Below are 12,174 nucleotides of genomic sequence, written 5' to 3'. Positions count from 1 at the left end.
CTCCTAAATCTGCCTTTCCTCCTCTTTCACTTCTGAAGACTCTGTGTCTTTTGAGTCTGTCCCTTTTCTCGTGTCGGAGAGACAAAGTCTACAAGGTTGCTTTCCTCTTTTTCATGTCCGACATGGCTTCCTTTCTTTTCTGCGTGTGTAGCATCGAAGCTCCAGATTCAGATCATCATTCTGATTCCGAGTAGCAGAATCAGTTGGAGTAGGAACATCAAAGGGCAAGTACACACAGGCCCGCAAAACCTGCTACAAAACCTGAGATCATGGACTGCCAAGGTTGTATAACACATCCATCACCCTCGTGTTTATTCCACACGACTGCGTCAAATGCATTTTTCACACTGAACATTACACTTTGATTTACACCATTTCTCATGACTGTCGGAGCAGCACCAGTCCACAAATCAAGAACCCCTTCCTCCCGGATAATTGTTGCAGCACAATGGATAGGACCTTTATAGCGTAACAAATGTGGAGACAATCCTCGTTGCTGCTGAAGTCTGATCTTCACAACCTCAAAAGGAGTCACAATCACAAGGGCCTCCAGGACACCTGCACCAAATCCCGCAGCCAATCTGCCAATATGGCTAATCTTTCCGGTCTCAGGATCCTTGAATGCTATCTGCAGAGCTGCATTTGATCCCATCCGCAGAGTATACTTCAGGATTAAGTGTGTTGCAAATGGAGTGAGACCCTTCCATAAAGCTCTTACTCCTTCTTGCTAGACAATTGACTTTCCACAGTGCAAGATTCCCTTATAATGACCACCTCTGTCTAACTGAAGTCGTGTCTTAATGACATCTATTGGCTGCAGACAGCTCTCTCATGAGATCCTCCTTGAGAGTCACGGGGAGATTTCAACTAGCGGAGGAGACAAGCAAGGAACATGCTTCCAGGGCCGGCGGAAGGGGAAGAAACCAGACTACAGATGAGAAGCTTGAGGGACAAGGGAGAGCAAGGGACGCCGAATTGCAAAGAAGCCATGGCCCTGGCATACAGGTACTCCGCACCTAGGGCTGCAGCTGCTGGATCCCGGCCTATCCTTCCTCTTGTTCAACATGTGCAATGTGGCGATGGAGATGGCGATCGCAGCGTGCATTTTTCCTCATTCGTATCCTCCGTTCCCCTTTTTTCCCTCTCCCTTGTCTATTTTCTTTCCTCCTCCATCTATTTTCCCTCCCTCTCCCGATTCAAAAAGCTCCTTCTTTTTCTAGAAAAGCTTCCTTCCCACAATAGCCCCATGTCATCTAAAAGGCCAGAAAAAGCACACAGAAACCGCAGACGAAGTGTTCACTAGATTTTAACAAACGAATTAGAGTACTCCACCTCCTCTTTCCAAGTGTCTCCTTCTTCCATAAAGAGATTCCATTGAAGAATGTTTTCAATGCACTAAGAGCAGAATAGTGACTATCCAATTTGGAAATATCACATTGAAGACCACCCCAATGCTAATTCCCAACATCAATATTGCAGGTTGGAAAATCAGAGCAACATCATAATCAATAATTGGAGAAAAAAGCCCAAAATTGTACAAGAAAGATGTAGCAGCACTTCCCATGATCATACATTTAGAAAGAACTGTAGAAGACTTTTGATCAAATCACATCACTAGTGTCAGCATTGGAACAAAGATCCCACCTCCACCATACTGTCCACGCAAAACAAAATACAAACACAACAACTGAGTATATACAAAGTATCAAGTCACATGCAATTTTTGGGTGGTTTTCACACCTCGAATGCGCAGCAATACGACATCCACCCCCTCTAATCCTGCGCATCCTCCGGATGGGCCAACTACCCATGATCATTATCATCAAGATCCACAAACAAATCAATCTCTTCGTTTTGCATTTCCGGTAGATCAACAAGATTTTCAGCCATATCATGTGTCCCTTCCAATTCTGTCAGCTCATATGTTGCATTATCAATGACATGTCTGACTATGTACGGCCCAAACCATCTTTTCATCATCTTTCAAAAAAATCTGCAATAACTTCCTCATTTTCCGCATGGTTCTAGTGTGGCTCTCATCCCAAAATAGTTTCTGCCCCTTTCGAAACAGCTGATAAAAACAATCTGCTATGTGTGCAAAATGAGGTATCCAAATCATATAAAACACACAAGCTCCAATGAATCTCTGTATCTCTGAAGTGGTAGAACAATACTCCATAATCTTGCCTATAAAATCCACATTCTTATTCACAGTCTTGTATTTCGTGTCAACCCTGGCTTCATTATACTCTTCTGCATTACATAAACCTTGCTGTAAATCAGCAATTCTGCACTCCAATGGCTGAATATTCTCAGCCCTCTGCTCTATGGACTGCATAGAAACAGCCCCAAACTCTGAATGCTGAAATATTTCAGCAGTAAACTCTGTTGGCTGAAAATTTTCAGCCCTCTGTCTCTCTGAAAGCTGATCATAACCAGCTGGAAACTCTGTTTGCTGAATTTCTTCAGCACTCAATACTCTTTGCTGAGTTTCCTCAGCCTCTGACTCAATTTGTGACACAAAATCTGCAATTTCATGAAACATGTCCAGGGACTGCACTAATACATTACCATGACAATTCAGCATATCAGTTTTCAGCATATCTCCCATCTCTGTCATTGTATCTGTACAAATCACACTGTCATACATATCATCTATGTGCTCATCATCCTCCATCTGTCGATCTGGCCCTGATCTTGAAGACGGTCCTGCAGTAGGTGGAGTAACAAACTCACCCCCTCTAATCTTCTTAGCTGCACTTGGATTTTCTTCATCCCTCTTACGCTTCTCCTCAACAAATACATCTGCACCATGAGATTTAGCCAAATAAGCATAAATAGAATACCTGTCAACAGGCGAGTCCCAACCTGTCTCTGATCTGATGCTAGAGCCTGCGCTAGTCAAAACAGTTTGCTGAATTTTCCCCTTGTTTGCAGTCTCCAAAGCATAAGTCCATAGTGCGGACTGAGTCTCCGATCCCTTCTCAATCTGTACTCCATATGTAGGAGCATCACCTCTAGCCGTCACATAAGAAGTACGCGCAGCCATGTCCTCCACTAACTTCTTCATTCCACCTTTACCAAAGTTGGTAGCAAGTGGAGCTCCTGTCTCAGTCAACCAAATCTTACCATCTTGCCCCCAATATACCAAATTCTGCCTCCTTGCATCCTGGAAAGAGTCACAATCCCTGCAATGCTGATGCTCCGTACTATCACACCAAATACATCTCCAATCTCTCCTAGGAGCACTAGGAGCACTCCTAGGTACAATAGGAGCACTAGAAGAAGTAGCAGGCGCAGTCGAAGCAAACTGCTCCTTCAACTTACCCACCAACTCCGCTTTGACTGACTCAAGTGTCAAATCTGTGATTCCTTTGATTATATCATCAATAGAGGTAGGCATCAATGGAGCGGATGGTTTTGGAGCAGAAGGTGTAGGCATCGGTCGTGGAACAGGAGGAATAGGTGGAGTAGAAACAGTAGGCACTGGCATAGGCCAAGAAACTGGCTGAGGAGGAGAAGAAATAACAGGGATAGAAGTAGGCATAGGAGCAGATGATGGTGTAGGTGTCATGGAACCATTCTGTAGGCGAGTCTTCCATATCCTCCTCTTGGTCAATGTCGAGACTGCATCCTGAGCATCCTGCCAATCAGTTTTAAGACCCATAGGCTTCGTGCGATCTTCAAGAAGCTCACCCAATTCTTCTTGAAGAGTAGGATCTGCAGCTTGCAAGAAAAGATCAACTTTTTCAACATCCAATGCTCTTTGTTCAATAGCATCAAGCTGACTATACCTTTCCTCAAATTCTCGAATCAACTCCGAAGCAGCGAGACCTTTGTTTGGCATGTAGACCCACTCTCGGAATGACCGTCGAGTAGCCATACCAAAGTCCTCAAGGAAGTATTCTTCTTTTAGAGCCTTCTTAAAATCTTGCCAATGTGTATTTTGAATAAACAAATCAGTCACTTTTGTTCTCAAAGCAGGTGTGACAAGACGAAGGAAGTACTTACTCATAAGTCCAGCAGGAACTCCAAAGAACCCCATCTTGATCTCATATGTCTTCAAATATGCTGAAACATTACGGCCGTCAAATAGCTTCTTCTCACTCTCAACTGCTTCAATAGCCTTAGTCGCGCTGTTTGCATTCTCCTGCTCCGAATAGAGTTGCCTTTGCTGAGACAACTGCTGTTGATGCAATTGTTGTTGCTGCTGCATATACATTTGTGTTTGCTGATTTTGGAGCTGCATATACATGGACATATTCTGCAAAATCTGTTTTAGATCCTCCGTTGAAGTACTTGACGCAGCAGTCATAGATGGAGCTGAAGTAGACGCAGCTGGAGTTGAAGAAGAAGCTGAAATAGAGGCTGAAGTGTCTCCCATCCTGAAATTTCTGCGACGCTTTCACGTCGGGTTCACCAAAGATGTCGAAGGGTTTTTGAAAGCAAAGTCGCAACCACAGAGGACTTTGAATAATTTCAGGATTGAAGATCAATCAAGCAAGAACAGGCTATCCAAGATAATATGACCATTCTCTAAACTTCAATATATCTACCAATACAATCGTACAGTTTGCTCTCCTCGTCCAAGTTGTATATGAACTTTTTCATCAATCCAATCTGGTTTATTTGAATAACCAGGCCTTCTATTTTATGAAGTAAAATGATAAAATGAGTCTTTGTCTACATTCACAAATCAATTCTTCAATTACTGTTCCTCTGGAGTATTCACAGTTTTCTTATTATAATCACTAATGTAGTCTGCCTTGACAGTCAAATCAGGGTAGAACTTCCTTCTGAAGCTTGACATGCAATTACATGTCCATTTCACACGTTTACCATATGGTAAGATTCTTTTTGAATGAGCTCAAACATTTTTACAGAGTGGGCCCTGGAAGCAGAAAATATAATTAGACTTAGTTCATCCACATCATTGTATTTCCATATCCTTGGTCTTCATTTGCAATCAAAGGCTTTTTGCAGACTTTTTGGTTAGATCTTCATCAATGCTGTATAAAAGGCATTCTCTTCATTGTTTGCTTCTAAAGCTGAAGTCTTCAAAAGAACAGACTCTCTTTCTTTGCAATTTCTCTGGTTCAATGTGGATCGAAATCTGGGTGAGAATTTCAATCCTTTGATAGAAAATACTTCTTTTTCACAAAAGCTTCAAGGGTACCAGTACAAGGAATCAAAGGTTAGAGAGGAGAATATCAATCCTGTCTGATTCAATGTGAATCTCCAGCATTAAATTGTCAAGAAGATGCCTTTTTATAGCATCAATGTGAAAGTTTTTCTCCAAAATCAGAACAAAAGAATCACCATAGCTATCGTTGCCTTCGCTCTGTGAATTCGTCCTGGTGCTTCAGGTGTCCTCCTCCTAAATCTGCCTTTCCTCCTCTTTCACTTCTGAAGACTCTGTGTCTTTTGAGTCTGTCCCTTTTCTCGTGTCGGAGAGACAAAGTCTACAAGGTTGCTTTCCTCTTTTTCATGTCCGACATGGCTTCCTTTCTTTTCTGCGTGTGTAGCATCGAAGCTCCAGATTCAGATCATCATTCTGATTCCGAGTAGCAGAATCAGTTGGAGTAGGAACATCAAAGGGCCAGTACACACAGGCCCGCAAAACCTGCTACAAAACCTGAGATCATGGACTGCCAAGGTTGTATAACACATCCATCACCCTCGTGTTTATTCCACACGACTGCGTCAAATGCATTTTTCACACTGAACATTACACTTTGATTTACACCATTTCTCATGACTGTCGGAGCAGCACCAGTCCACAAATCAAGAACCCCTTCCTCCCGGATAATTGTTGCAGCACAATGGATAGGACCTTTATAGCGTAACAAATGTGGAGACAATCCTCGTTGCTGCTGAAGTCTGATCTTCACAACCTCAAAAGGAGTCACAATCACAAGGGCCTCCAGGACACCTGCACCAAATCCCGCAGCCAATCTGCCAATATGGCTAATCTTTCCGGTCTCAGGATCCTTGAATGCTATCTGCAGAGCTGCATTTGATCCCATCCGCAGAGTATACTTCAGGATTAAGTGTGTTGCAAATGGAGTGAGACCCTTCCATAAAGCTCTTACTCCTTCTTGCTAGACAATTGACTTTCCACAGTGCAAGATTCCCTTATAATGACCACCTCTGTCTAACTGAAGTCGTGTCTTAATGACATCTATTGGCTGCAGACAGCTCTCTCATGAGATCCTCCTTGAGAGTCACGGGGAGATTTCAACTAGCGGAGGAGACAAGCAAGGAACATGCTTCCAGGGCCGGCGGAAGGGGAAGAAACCAGACTACAGATGAGAAGCTTGAGGGACAAGGGAGAGCAAGGGACGCCGAATTGCAAAGAAGCCATGGCCCTGGCATACAGGTACTCCGCACCTAGGGCTGCAGCTGCTGGATCCCGGCCTATCCTTCCTCTTGTTCAACATGTGCAATGTGGCGATGGAGATGGCGATCACAGCGTGCATTTTTCCTCATTCGTATCCTCCGTTCCCCTTTTTTCCCTCTCCCTTGTCTATTTTCTTTCCTCCTTCATCTATTTTCCCTCCCTCTCCCGATTCAAAAAGCTCCTTCTTTTTCTAGAAAAGCTTCCTTCCCACAATAGCCCCATGTCATCTAAAAGGCCAGAAAAAGCACACAGAAATCGCAGACGAAGTGTTCACTAGATTTTAACAAACGAATTAGAGTACTCCACCTCCTCTTTCCAAGTGTCTCCTTCTTCCATAAAGAGATTCCATTGAAGAATGTTTTCAATGCACTAAGAGCAGAATAGTGACTATCCAATTTGGAAATATCACATTGAAGACCACCCCAATGCTAATTCCCAACATCAATATTGCAGGTTGGAAAATCAGAGCAACATCATAATCAATAATTGGAGAAAAAAGCCCAAAATTGTACAAGAAAGATGTAGCAGCACTTCCCATGATCATACATTTAGAAAGAACTGTAGAAGACTTTTGATCAAATCACATCACTAGTGTCAGCATTGGAACAAAGATCCCACCTCCACCATACTGTCCACGCAAAACAAAATACAAACACAACAACTGAGTATATACAAAGTATCAAGTCACACGCAATTTTTGGGTGGTTTTCACACCTCGAATGCGCAGCAATACGACACCGTTCCTTTGTAATGACATCCAGAGTTCTATTGAACTCTCAGTCAGCTTGTGTTCAACAGTTATATGCTTCTTTCTATGAAGAATTGATGCAATCCAAAGACCAGTTGCATAAGGCAACCTCAGAGTTAGCCTCTGCTAAAGACACTCTTGCCGATGTGTTTAAGCAAATGGAGCAGCAGACCCAAATGATTGAGATCCAGAGAGAAGAAATATATTCTTTGAAGATTCAGTTATAGCAGAAGCCTAGTCAGAGGTCACTAGAGTTTCGGAAGAGAAAGAGAAGATGTCCAAAGAAGCTCAACAGTTTCAGACTCTTTAAGATACAAAACTGTCAGCTTTGCAGACTGCTCATAATACATTAGAATCACAAGCTTCCCAGATTAAGTAGTTGCAGGACCAACTGATGTAGTCACGGTCCATTCCTCCAAGCCCTAATGTCGCTATGATTCCTTCTATATCTCAGCAGGACTTGGCAGTTCTCCAGAGACAGGCCATAGTATGTCCATTGTTTCAAGATAAAGTGGAAAGATTGTAGTCAAGGATGGATTTGTTATGGTCTACATTTGAGCACTTTCAGGAGTATGTTCCTCCGGACCATTCCTTCTTTGTCCAGTATCAGTCATATAGAAGTTGGCCTTCTATATGAAGCTTTCAATGATGGATCTCCCTCTTCTAGAGGATAGTTGGAGTGGGGCTTGGTCTTCTGATTTGCTGACAGAAGTTGTCCATATGGTCTTTGAAGATTCTGTGATGACGGATACCATGTTGCTGTCTTACATGTATCTACAAGGTGATCTATTGATTTTAGATGATGTAGATCTAGCTTGGTATGTGGGGGATGTGGTTTTGCAAGCTATCTTATATGTCAACTATTTGGAGTTGAGGATAGATGACATGTTCCAGTGTTACTCTTCTAAAGTGGCTACTTGCCCTAATACTTCATGGCATTCAATGATTGATTTTGTGGTCGTGAACCAACGTTAGAATACAACTTCTACTTATATGCAGAGCACTAACCAACTATGGGTGGATCTCCTAGCTTATCTTTCCAAGAACCATCCATTTGAATAATTCTTCTTTGATGCCTACCAAAGACGATCTAACAAATGGCCCATCGCTATGATACTTATCTTTCCCTTTATCAATCCAACTCAGCAGCTATCTTACCTCTCCTTTTCCAACCTCAGGGTTTTCCTCAAATTCCTATATTTACCTATTGTTCTTTAATTGAAGATCGAGTCTTTTCTCCTTCTCCACCATGCCCTTTCCCATCTATCCATATATCTTCTACTTTTTTTGCTTATTAATTGACACCTTTCCTAACTAATTCACTTAAATTTTCAGTCACTCCTTCTTTAGCTTATTCCTCCTTTTATGATTTTTCCTACCCATCTCTTCATCCTCTTTTACTTATTCCACTTCCATCTCCTGCAACTTCTATTTCTCAACCCCCTTAGTTGGTTAGTGGGTACGAAGGATTTGATCAGCAGATTCCGAGAAGAAGAGGATGGAGCTCGACTGATTCTCTCATGGGACCACAGATTAATTGGCCATTAATTCCAGGGGACCAGACAACTGCTAGTCAAGCATACCAGAATTACCTCCATTTTTCTCACCAATATTCACAATCTCTAGATCATTCAGTGAGATTGACAAATCATTTTGCTTGGTATCTAGCATATATGCATAGGCATTCCCATAACGATCAAAAGGCCATTCCAAAGCTTTGTATGAATGTCAATGTAAACATTGATTCCCAACAGTTGGATGTCCTATATTTTCATGCCCTATGTCTACCTAGCAGATACCTTGTTTTGCTAGAAAGGATGTCCTGCCTTCAGTTCTTTCGAAATCCTCCCAAGACATTTGTGGACGAATCCTTCTCCATGGATCGTTTTCGTAATCACCAAGCCTTCAAAAGGATCACCTTCATTGATGCTTTTGCAATGTATTTTGGATGATTCTTAATGATATATATATCTCTTTTTGGAGATGTCATTTAGATGGTTGTGTTTGTGTGTGTATTGTAATAATTTGTATGTAATGAGTTCGTGATGGTTGAATAATTTGTTCGAGAGCTCTTTTCAACTATTGATAGTGGATGGAAAGCCTATGATGGAAAGCTAAAGAAGCTCTTATATCCTTTATAAAATTTTTATGACTTTTTATTGATGATCAAATGTGTTAATGAATAACGAAGTTTTCCTTTAGAAGTATTCTTTTCTAGAGATACAGGTGATAAGTTGGGGTCGTGGTTTGGCAAGATTATTGAAGATACTGAAGAAGATTAAATTGAGCTCTTCAGTGAACTTATATTCTTATTTTCCTTAGGTCGCGAGGATATTTCCTTTCTAAGTGTGGGGATATATTGAGAGTGGAAAAAGACTGACTGATTTTTATTATTTTTTAGATCTCAATGATTGATTTTTAATGGATTTACAGTGATGTATGCTTGTTAATGGAAGTGTTTGAGAGTGTTTTGGATGATATTGATTATGTTTTGGGAGCTCATGATGATTTTTAGTGGAGATATGAAGCTCTGTGATGTTCTAATAGGTTCTATTGAGGTTCTGATTGGTTCTGTATACCTTCTGTATAGCTTCTGTTTTGTTTGGATTTTCTTCTCTGTGAAGCATAGATTGATGATTGATGAAGATTGAAATCTTTTGGAAGCTTATTGAATATTTTTTGATAGTTTGGAATGGTTTTAGTATGAGTTATGAGGATTTGATATTCTCTAATGACGTTTTGTAACCCTTTGTAAACCTTCTGTAGAGCCTCTGTATCTGTTCAATTCCTGTTCTGTATCTGTTCTGTAGATATTTTGTAAGTGTTCTCTAGAATGTATGTGTGTCTTTGGAAAAGTTTTCTAACTTTTGGAAAGGATGAATCTAAGTTCAAAAGAGCTAAAACAAATGGAAGAAGCAGCTGCTGAAGACTGAAGTGATAGTGACAGTAGTGAGCCATGAAGAGATACTGTAGTGGCTCTGGTGCCTCTTTGCATCAGACATACCACTTGGGAGGTGCATCCACGACCTAAGAGGGATTATTGAGAGTCATTATTGAGTATTGTAGTGAGGAGATGATGTACTATTGAGAGAGAAAGAGAGAGAGAGAGAGAGAGAGAGAGAGAGAAAGCCAGAGATAGTCAATTCTATCAAAATAGTATATTTGTATATGAGAGATTGAGAGAGAAAACTATGAAGAAATTGAAGATGAATACTATGTGATTGATTTCCATTCAAAAATTGTGTATTATTTTATGTTCCTTGTTCTATTGATGGATTCTATGAAGATGTTGAAGATTATGGTTGATTCTATTAAATATGTGGGAGATATCTATTATGTTGCTGCATGAAGATTTGATGTTTTCTTTGTTTTGGTAATGAAAAGAATGAAATAAAATCTTGTTGATGTTACGAGATAGATTTTCTTGCAGTAGAATCCCCTTTTCCTTGGTATTCCTCTTGGGGCTCCACATATATCATTTTAGGCTTATTCAAAGGGGAGTTGTGGACAAAAACAGGTGGTTGCAACTAGCAAAACAGTTGTCGCTCATGTCCTCTAAGAGGGCTATGCAAAAAGATAGTAAGAGGGCAGCACACATCATTAGCATAGCCATTGCACAACTATATATGCCAGCATTGAGATAAAAAAATAGTGGCGGCAGGGGGTATTCTTGTGGAATAGGGTTTTGCCTTAATAATACTCTAAGAAGCCTAAGGTAATTACAAGTTTTGAGGAAAGTGGGGTTCGAGGGCAAGAGTTGAATTCATTGAGAAAATGGTCAATAGAGGTATACAATTCATGCTCACGAAAGGTGAGTGCTTCTTTGGGCTTAGTGGTGTTGACATTATAGATTTTTGGAAAGTCATATCGGACATGGACAGTTGGATTGAAGTCCACTCCTACCCTTCTAGGATATGGCATGTAAGTGGGGTTATTCCTCTCGAAGGGTAGGGTGTTGCAAAACAATATCCAAGTGTCCATATTGCCATCCCAGATTTTCCTTCTCCACCTTGGCTGGCACTCGTAGCCCTTTACCGTTCCGGGCACCTCCATGACCTTGTTCTCCCAGTAGTGTGTTTCAACAATCCACATGTCTTCCAGCCTTCTACCTACATTAATCACCTCTTCCACCACCTTGGTTGATAGAACTCTGTTCAATGTAGTGGGAAAAAATTAAAGGCGAAGGGTTCATGACCGTTCTCCTTCTGCTCCCATACTATGAGTTTTGCATTCCAATCTATTGGGAAACAATCTTCCCTTGAAGGGGGATGGGTGATTTTGGGGCCACTACTAGTTGAGCTCTTAGCTCCTCCGTGCCTAGTCCAATATGTTCATTATTCTCCTTTTGATCTTTGCTTTCCTTTTTGTAGTGTTGTCTACCTCCTTCTATACTTCTAGTCGTGGAGAGGGAGGGTGTGGGACTAACTCCTCATCTTGCTACAACATTTCAAAGGTTGATCCTGCTTCTTCAATTAGCCTTTGCATCTCCTCTCCCCTATGCTCTTGTGGCTCTCCTTCCTTGGGCCCTAGAGAGTGAGAGCAAAGTTCTGAGCTCGGGATGTGTCTAAAATTTGACAAAAAATCCGGGATTTAGGGGAAAAATATTCAACATCAAAGGTGGCGACTCCAGCTAGGACGATTTTAAGCACCAAGTGAAAGACGGTTTTTAAAAGGCACCCGAGCGACACTTGTGAATTTTTGATAATTTTTTAGACTGCCGTGCAGGTTGTCAGGAGTTGCCAGTCAATGCAGGATGTCAAGCCGGACACCCAAGATTTTTCAGAGCTCGAATCGGATGTCGGACGAGGAAGGAGCCAACAAATGGTCAAGATGCGGAGAGGTGGACACTTGAGAGGTCAAAATTGGGCATGCCTTTTGGAGTTTGGACATTTTATGCCACATGAAACTTCTCATGAAATCGTGGAGAGAGAGAGGATGAAGGAAGCCTGGACAGTTTGCGCCCGAAAAATGCGCCAAGATGTTGATGATGATGATTTGCTGCCTACAAAAAACCTACCCAACTGAT

At 41.5% G+C, this 12,174-nt stretch overlaps 1 pseudogene; it reads right to left on the bottom strand.

Annotated features, from left to right (window-relative positions):
- Positions 1 to 217: 217 nt before the first annotated feature.
- Positions 218 to 6,364, bottom strand: LOC148016674 (mitochondrial succinate-fumarate transporter 1-like; annotated as a pseudogene).
- Between the last annotated feature and the right edge of the window lie 5,810 nt (positions 6,365 to 12,174).

Source organism: Lygodium microphyllum, chromosome 23 (assembly GCF_053477565.2).
Source record: "Lygodium microphyllum isolate KBCC chromosome 23, Lygodium_microphyllum_v1.1.10, whole genome shotgun sequence".
Classification (NCBI taxonomy): Eukaryota; Viridiplantae; Streptophyta; class Polypodiopsida; order Schizaeales; family Lygodiaceae; genus Lygodium; species Lygodium microphyllum.
This window is presented reverse-complemented; position numbering and strand designations above follow the sequence as displayed.